Source organism: Corvus brachyrhynchos, unplaced genomic scaffold (assembly GCF_000691975.1).
Source record: "Corvus brachyrhynchos isolate BGI_N302 unplaced genomic scaffold, ASM69197v1 scaffold92, whole genome shotgun sequence".
Classification (NCBI taxonomy): Eukaryota; Metazoa; Chordata; class Aves; order Passeriformes; family Corvidae; genus Corvus; species Corvus brachyrhynchos.
Window position 1 is genome coordinate 5,703,525 of NW_008236973.1, and position 9,566 is coordinate 5,713,090.

General features: G+C 40.4%; 1 long non-coding RNA gene across 1 annotated transcript in view; it reads right to left on the reverse strand.

The window, feature by feature from the left end:
- Window positions 1-8,829, reverse strand: part of LOC108445292 — a 28,042-nt gene extending 19,213 nt beyond the window's left edge. The window contains exon 1 of the long non-coding RNA XR_001860103.1: window positions 8,748-8,829. This is a non-coding gene — a long non-coding RNA (uncharacterized LOC108445292). The remainder of the gene's footprint in view (window positions 1-8,747) is intronic.
- Window positions 8,830-9,566: the final 737 nt, after the last annotated feature.

The following is a 9,566-nucleotide window of genomic DNA, read 5'->3' on the forward strand; positions in this document are numbered from 1 at the left end:
CAACCTACTGGAGAGTGTGAGAAATCCCAGTGTGCTTGAAGGAGGAAAGAGAAGACACAGGGTACCATGATCTCTCCTGATTCCTGCCTGGGCTTGCAGCAGGCACAGAAAGCAGAATGAGCATAGGGGGACAGTGGAGTCTGAGGGAAAAAATGCAGCAGGGGTTTCTCCACCAGACAAAGCCCCTTTGCAGTTGCACACCCTCCTGCTTCTCCTCTCTGCCTCTGCTCAGGTGGCTCTTTGCTCTGCTCCTACTTGAGCAGCTCACGTTCCTGTGGCCAGGCAAAGGGGCCATTGCAGGGCCCTAAATGGTGTCTAGAGGAGGCAGAACCCCATGGCTAATGGGCTCAGGTCTCATCATCCCCTCAGCAAGGGCCTTACAAACCAGTTACTTGGTCACTGCTCATATAGCTAAGTGGGAAAGAAATATTTGGCAACACAGGTAAACAGAAGGAAAAATATCTGGTGACCTGGAGCTGAAAGCGGATATATCCAGAAAGCAAGTATAAAAAACTTCAGAGGATAATTATCCACAGACTCAGATGATAACAGTTCCATTGAACTGGATAATTCATACTATATTTAAATAAAGATTTGGATTAATCCTCCACAGAGTAATGGTCTGCTCTGATTCCATAATTTTATTTGTGAAGTCCAGGGAATAAATCTTTCCTTTCTACATTATTGTGAGTTTGGCAGGTTAAATTTTATCTGCCTTTTTTTTCTGGCCCTTAGGTACTTGGTCTCAAGGTCTTCCAGCAATTTCTTGCAATTAGACCTAGACTTTACTACCCTGTATACATAAATGCCATCAGAAAATTCTGTCACCCAGCTATGCACATATTTGAAAAGCTCATAAAACAAGTTAGAATAGAATAGTCAGTGGCACATTTTGAGGAGCTTGAACACACTTTTCCTCTCCCTGTGGAAAAAAGAGTGTGGGCATAGTTCACTCATTTAAATAAGAGTTTTTCTCCTTTCTGATAGGAATTTAATCTTTGTTTAAAGGTAGGGGAAGGTCTGTTCTGGATCAGGCTTGTCAGGGAGTCATCTCTGTTTATGATAGAACAATGGGGGACAGACCTTCCAGTCAGGACCATCATAACCCCACCACTGCTTGTGCCCTCCTTCCGAGAAGTGAGAGAGAGCGTCTTTGCCCTGCTCCCTGGCCATGACATCAGATGGGATGGAATATGTGAGATAACTTGGCTGTGCCCACACAGCTCCAGGCTCCACCCTCTCATGGCCACTGCAAAAAATTAACCCTGCCCTTGGACGAAACTAGGACACAGGGATACTATTTCTCCAAGGCTGCAGGACTTACTAGTATTTAGCTGGACTCTTGCAGGAGTCAGAGGAATTGCCCTGGACCAGAGCAGGGTTCCATTTTCCTAAGGACAGGCCTAGTCAACTTCCCCCCCATTCAAGCACATACACACAAAGACACACAGATCTGGTTCCTTCCAACCCAAAACAGTCTATGATTTTATTCTTTGTTCAGTTTACAGTGAGATCTTCAGGAGAAACTGAAGGAGATTTCCCTGTAACTGGAAAATCCCTATGTTTTAAGGATAAGTCAGGCTCTGCTGAGCACTGTATTTAGCCCTGAGGAAGGCTGAGTTCTTTGCTGGCAGCAGTAAACCTGATTTATTCAGTAATAACATGTTCCAGGGTAGAAATAGTGAATATAAGCCAATTCTTTCATATCAGGAGAAATATCATATATCCCTTATAATTTTTAATTCTAGTGGATCCCAGTACCTGAATGCAATCAGTTATGTAAGGAAAAGCTGGTAAATTTTGACAGAAATAGACATATCTCTGTTCAGAAGGAGACCATCATTGATGAGCTTGCTTTAAGCCAAAGGAAACTAGATAGAAGAATAACAGAGAACATTGCAGGGAACCTCCTACTGACGTGTCATTAAAGACCTCACTCCTTAGCCAGACAGTAATAGAGATGAAGGACTATGGAGTTCTTTTAGGATTATGTCATTATTCTAGAGCCTTTGGGGGAAAAAGCGTTATTAGATCATGTTGCAAGAACAAAATGGGCAATATATATTTCCATTTTTTAGCCTCAGCTTGAGTAAGTAAAAATATTTGAAAACTTTCTGTACTAGCTCACTCATTTTGCCACCCAACACTCACATCAGTGCTAGGGAAGTACACGTTCATATGTGCGCTGGTTTTGGCTGGGGTAGAGTTAACTTTTTTCACAGTGGCTGGTATGGGGCTGTGTTTTGGATTTGTGCTGAACACAGGGTTGATAACAAAGAGATGTTTTTGTTATTGCTGAACAGAGCTTACACAGAGCCAAGGCCTTTTCTGCTTTTCTTACTGCCAGGCTGGTGAGGACGTTGGGGGTGCATGGGAGATTGGGAAGACACACAGATGGACAGGTGACCAAACTGGCCAAAGGGATATTCCATACCATACAATATCATTCCCAGTATATAAACTGGGGGGAAGAAGGAAGAAGCAGGGGGTGTTTAAAATGATGACATTTGTCTTCCCAAGTAATCATTACATGGGATGAGACCCTGCTCTCCTGAGATGGCTGAACACCTGCCTGCCCATGGGAAGCAGTGAACTAATTCCTTGTTTTGCTTTGATTCTGTATGTAGCTTTTGCTTTCCCTATTAAACTGTCTTTATCTCAACTCGTGAATTTTCTAGCTTTTACCCTTCCAATTCTCTCCCTAATCCTGCTGGTGGGGGAGTGAGCCAGCAGCTGCCTGGTACTTGGTTGCTAGCTGGGGTGAAACCCTTGCAACATGCCAGACTGAAATATGAAAGAAATTAATTTCTATTTAATTTATGGCAAGAAACAAGACAAATAGTATGTGTATGACAAGTTCCCAGATCACATGATCATGCTTTCTCCAGTAGAGCTAGTTGTCCCAAATTGCTATAGTTCTGCATTTCTAGATGTAGTGGCACTCAAAAACAAAGGCAAGTATTTTAGAAAATTGGATAGAAGAGAAGCTAAGAGCAAGGACTTGAAACAATGCAACATTTACATAATGTATGCCAGAAACTTTTCCTTTATTAAAAAATGCTTTCCAGATAAATAACAGGTGCTCAAGACAGCCATTATTTTCCTCTGCAATCATCCTTTCATGTAATCTATAAAAGTATTCTCACAGGAATAATTACAAAGTATTCTGATGATACTATTAACAATCAACTGAATTGCATTTCGGAATAGTTCCTGTCAGATTGTGACCATTTAAAAAGTATTGGCAACATATGCCCAGAAGTTTGGAGAGAAAATACATCGAGTGTGCAAGGGAGGCATCAAAAAGGAAAGACTGAGCCACATAATAGACTGCTTGGTGGACAAGGAGTTGGCAGGATGCTTACATTTAAAGACTTGCAGTCAACTGTTCAATGTCCAAGTGGAGACCAGTGACAAGTGGTGCCCTCAGGGGTAGGTTTTGGGACCAGCTCTGTTTAACCTCTTTGTCAGTGACATCGGCAGTGGGACTGAGTGCACCTTCAGCAAGTTCGCTGACAGCACCAAGCTGTGTGGTGCAATCGACACACAGGAAGGCAGGGATGCCATCCAGAGGGGCAGGCTTGAGAGGTGGGCCCTTTGAGCAAGCTGCCCTAGTGGAAAATGTCCCTGCCATGGCAGGGATGTTGAAACTAGATGGTCCTTAAGGTTCTTTCCCATCCAAACCTGTCTTTGGTTCTATGACAATTAAAGATAGAGTTGCAAAGCTACATTTATGAACAAAAGGATGAACAAAATGATAGAATTCAGGCTCATGGGGAAGTTTATAATTTTCCAAGCTTTATGAGAATAATCCTTGCAAAACCTCCTTAGAAAGAAAAAATAGGGTAGACTTTCCCAAACTACTTTTAAATTTTGGAAAAAGATAGTTTAAATGACCTTGTTTAAGGTTATCAGCAAAGATTACTTTGGGTTGCATGACAAAGCATATAATACTGGATAGTTTTGCTAACCTCTGTCATAGACTGTGAAAACATTTGACACAAGAAATTTCAAAGCTGGCAAAATCAATGTGTGGGTCTTCCTATTTCTTTTTCCTGAATCTTTTATTTTAGGAGTATTTTCATACCTGGAGACCAGTAGCAAGTAGAAGAGTGGAAGAAAGTCAGTTTTTCAAGGAAGTAGAGATGTCTTACTTTGAACCATCATTTTATAAACCCTTGAAAGAGATTTTAAAGAAAAGCAGTGTGGATACAAAGTCTAATAAGAAGTTGATTACCAAAGGTAGAGCACTTAGTCTGCTTAAATACCTTTTATTGATAACAGATTTTTCAAGACAGGCAATGCAATGGGCTAATTTATTTGTACTTAAATAAAGCACTTTGTCTGATGGTCATAGGAAATCCTTGATGGCAACAAAAAAAAAAATCCAAGGTCAGCAGAGTTGAATAAAGTAGAATTATCAGGGCAAAAGAAAGAAAAAAAAAGAAGACTAAAAAAGAGTATTCCTTAAGAATCAGACTTGAAATTGTCCCGTCTGCAGATGATAATATTTGATTTCTGGCAGGACCAGCCATCCATTTACCAGGAAGAGGAAGCCCCTGCCTTCATGGGCACAGGCTGCCAGTTCCATTAATAATCTTCCCCACCTCTTTTTGCACTCCTTTGAGATTATTTTTTTGCTAATTTTTGAATACATCATACCCATATGAACTCAGAACGCCCTCTGATTGGCTGCCCATTTCCTTTGGAAGAGGAATTAATCATATGGACATACATATATCTATGTCAGAAATCTTCATATGACTATGTGAGGAGGGACAAGACAGAAGGTTGTGCCCTGATCTCTTCCTGTTCCTGCTTGGACTTGCAGCAGGTAAAGAAAGCACAATGGCCATAGAGGGACAGTGGAGTTTGAAGGAAAAAATAAAAACTTCTGTAAAAGCCTGACCTACAAACAATTTCTTAGTTTGATCTATGGTCCACAGTTAAGTTTCTTATGTGTGAGTAGTAGTGGGACAAACACAGCTTTTTCCTAGGTGTGAGTCAGAACTGTATCCCAAGCTCTTGGGGGCAGGGAAAATTAGCTTCCCAGGGTATCCCTGTGGACAGAGCCTCTGGCTCCTGTCCAGCACCACGTTAAGGAAAAGGGGACATAAATGAGCCCTCCATGTCCTGAACCTGGTAGAGCCTTTGAAGGAGTCTCTGGAGGGTAGAGGAAGCAGGTTCCTCATGTGCTGGAACAGTGCTGGCAGGAAGAGTTTTGTGGTGCTGGTGGGAATACAACAGCCTGCTCTTTCAGGGATATGCTTTGGGAGAGGAGCAGGCATCTGCATGCTGCTGGCTCACATCCTGCAGGTCTGCCTCAGTGGACCCTCTCCAAAGTTCCTGAGACTCATGGGACTCATGAACGGAGGGGAGGGGGAAAACTGTAATTTCCTTCCCATTTTGGCCCATGAATATCTGTGTCTGTCTGTCGGGGGCGAATATCACAACTACCGTACACCTCTCTGTGGCCTGGGACAGTGTTCCCCCTTTCAAGGGCTTGCTCTGTCCCTGACTTGCTGGCTGATGCTTGATAGCACACACACAACGTGCCCAGTCAAACCATCCCATGCAACCCTCTCCTTGCTTGTCATTGATAAGTCAAAAAGATTGATCTCCATTAGTTATTGAATGAAACTTAGTTATCTATGAAATTGTGTGTCAAATTAACCTGGTCATGTGAGATATTTTTACAGTCATCCCACCTTGGTACTCTAATGCATATTGAAATCCTTTAGCCAATCTAGTTTTTTTTCCCACTCTTTATACATTGCCTTGAATTGTGAGTAATAGAATTTCATACTGTCAGACCAAAAGATTGAGTGATCTTCAGTGAATTTGGAGTGGGCACTGGAAGAAAATACCCAGTCGGTGATACCCTGTAATCAGCTTCCAGCAGTATAAAGGAGAAAATACCTAATTTAAGATGGATCATGTCTGACTTCAGAGACGGATGAGGATGATGTGGTTGGTTGTAGTGTGATCATGATCAAGACTGTGTCTCCCTGTCCTGTGGCTTATTCCAGTGAAACTGTCCTCCAACACAGGTAACACTGCTATAGCTTCTTTACAATTGCTCCCCTGCTAAAATAGCCAAAGATTCTTTAGCTTTTTGACCACATTTCAGTAGGTAAGTAGTTAATTTTGATCCCTGAACCGTTAACCAGAAACTTTGCAACAGCTCTAGAGGGAATTATAGATGAAATATGAAAGGCAAAATGACTGTTCATTTTTAAACAATTTTGATACACTAAGGCTAATATTTCTCAGAACTACTTACACTGTTACTCAAATTTACATCACAATAAAGGTTTAAAATTCAGCTTGTCTAAGAAGCTGGACTGCTATTTTATATAGGTGTTTCTTTGGTATTAATTTCCATGTTATCCAAGCACTTTAGAGGAAGAGGTGCACGTGCTGTGAGATTGTTTGAAGTGTGTCTCAAGATACTTATAGTGCATTTGTTCAGAGTGTAGGATATTTCTGTTTAAATGAATGACAGAGCAAAACCCACGCAGCTCAAGTCTGAAAATAATTTACATCTAAATAGCTGTCTACCAATCCCCCATATAAATAACTTTTTTCCTTTTTTTTTTTTTTTTTTTTGAAATGAATGTTATTATGTTCACAAATTGTTTAGGCCTAAAGAAATAACACTAGATTTAACTTCTTTTTTAAGATTTCACCTTACTCTTTTTATTGCAGTCTGTGGTTAACTTGATAAAAGAAATGTGTGATGCTATCAACTTCTTTAGCACCCAGAAGTAACAAAAGCAGGATTCATCTGTGCTACTTAGAAGAGCCTTGTTACCATATTTCCTCACACTTTTTGTTGTACTGTTTCTCACAGTGCTTCTGAGTTAAGAAAATGGCATTGTTTTCATTTTGCACATGGGAGGTTAAAGCAATTTGCTAAATACACAGGTTTGCAACCTCATGGCCATAATTCCACAAGTAATTGAATAACAGAAAGGCCTAAAAGTGCGGTTCTGGAAGTACTATTCACACAGTGACTTGGGTTACAAGGCGCTTATATGATAGTGAGGAAAGGTTTTTGCACCTGAGCTGGTCTCCATGGCACATGGGCTAGTCTACAAGAAAAGCCTGAGCCTTAAACTTGGTTATCTGGGAACAAAGACCACCCTGTGAAACTGGAATGCTGCAACTGAAACCCTTTTCTGTGCCCAAATCACTAGCTTCTCTTGCTGGTCTCAGTCAAATGCACTAAATAGGCCTTTTCTGAGGCAAAGGAGATGCCACAGAATAACATGGTTCATTGAAACTTTTACTTCAGTGGACACAGGCATCCCCTATGTCCTGCATCATGTTTGTCAGTGACATGGACTCTCTGGGTACTGAACCTTGCTCTAGTTGTCTTGTTTCCATTTATATGGCAGAAGAAGGTATTTCTAGGGCATTTCATTACAATGTCAATGTCTGGGGCTAGATTCAGTTGCTCATACATATGTAGCCAATGTGATTTGAGGCTCCCTGGGTTATCCAGGGTTTTCTTGGGTCTCACATACATGACACAGGTCCTGCTGGAGACCTGTGCCTATCTGGAGGCAAGGTCCATATTGGTACAGGGTGGTTACATGAGAGCAAAGGATTTCTATGCTATAGCTGTGCAAAAAAGTAAAAACTTTAAAAGAGGTTTAAAAGAGGTTCTTTTTTATTTAACACTGAAGGCCCTTAAATGTCTTGATTAGATTTAGCCACCTGAAACTGAGATCAGTCCCACCCTGGGTATGAGAGGTTTTATTGTATAGTTAGGTTAACAGTAACAATTTTTAAAAAATATCAGAGAATTCATTCTTCAAATGCTTCCTGCTCTGGGAATACTGAATCACATAGATGTTTTGTAAGTCAGTCTCAGTATTCACCACTATGAAAAAAACCAAGGGTTTAAAATTAACAAAAACCTCTTGAGGCTTACTGATCAGCAATATATGTAATTATGCTGTATCATTAGCTGTGATACACTTTTAGATGTAACATGCATATTTCTTACATATATTGCCCTTTTTCTGTTCACATATTAAAACAGCAGGATTATAAAGTATGTGACTAAATGTGTAATAATTTATGCAGCATTAAAAAATCCTTACATACTTACTAATATAAGAAATACTTCAATAATTTATTTGTTCTGTGGGATTATTGATGAGGCTAGAATAATTTTTCTAGTCTTAATGCAACATTTAAAAAACACATAGTCCCAGAACTAGGATGCTACAGAAGGAAGTAAAAACAGCTTTCAATTCAGCATTTCATTTGAAAAACTGGTCCAATACTTTACAGAATAATGAAATTCCAGTATTGACTAACAAATCTGAAATAATCAAAGAGAAAGGAGAAGCACTCTCAACACTCGACACTGAAACATTCTCACTGAAATGTAAATGTGTTTTTTGAAAAATGTTCCTAAGTGCTGAAGTACATACAATTTTTGTAGGGTTTATGTGAAAAGTAACCACTGTGTGTTCAAGTATAATCTTTTCAAATGAATTCTGAAATTACTGAAGTGTTGGATTTGTATTTACTTACCATTTATAGGGCATGAACTGAAGAACAGCAGTGAAAATGCTCCATATAGCTCTAACAATCTGCTTCAAGTTTGACTTGTAGAAACCAAGCAGAAGGGTAAGAGTCCTGGGTATTTTTGTTGTCTCAGCCAACAAGCACATGATCAATGCTGCTACCTACCTGTCACCTCACAGAAAGAAGTATTTACACTCACTCACCTGTGTGTATCAGGTTAATTTCATGTAGTAAGTGGACAAACAGTAAAGAGGAGAGGAGAGGAGAGGAGAGGAGAGGAGGGGAGGGGAGGGGAATTCACTTGGTCCAGGAAATGCATGAAAACTATTTTCATTAATCCTTGAGGAGCACTACTTAAACAAGGAGTGTTACTGTTTTCCAAAGAAAGGGATGTAGCTCCTATTTTGTTTATTCCAGAGGACTGTCAAAATAAGTGCTATAGTCTTCTCGCATTATGAAAAAGAGGGAAACAAAAGTAGAAAACAGCCCTACTGAAGCTGGCTGAGAAACAGTTACACTGGAGCTGGAAAAAAGGCCACCCTTTTGACGAGCAAGATTTAATAGGATAAATGAAAACAGCACGTTTCCTCTGGTGAGTCACACTGAACCAGCATTTAAGCAGCAACCTCCATTGTCTGTTTCATACAAATTTCTGTAGCAATTATGTCCAGACAGAAGTGCAGTTATGCTGGTAACAATGGACACAACCCCATTTGTGAACAGGGGCCAGACTCTGTCAAAGGGCTGTTGGATGGTCTGTGAGAGAAGTATGAAAAACCATTCCAGCTAGGATTCATATTCATATGGCTCTGCCAGCTTGGAGTTATTCTTCAGATTGTGCCAAGTACAGCATGAAATGCAAGTCAGAAAGGGAGGGTAGCTTACCTCTTGCTGCTGACCATGTGGATGTGAGAATCTGGAGACTTTGGGGGCGTGTATGATGGTTGCTTTGGCTCTATTCTTCTTTGGCAAGTGTTTTCCTTATTTAACAGTATATGCACAGCACATGGACATACTCTGTT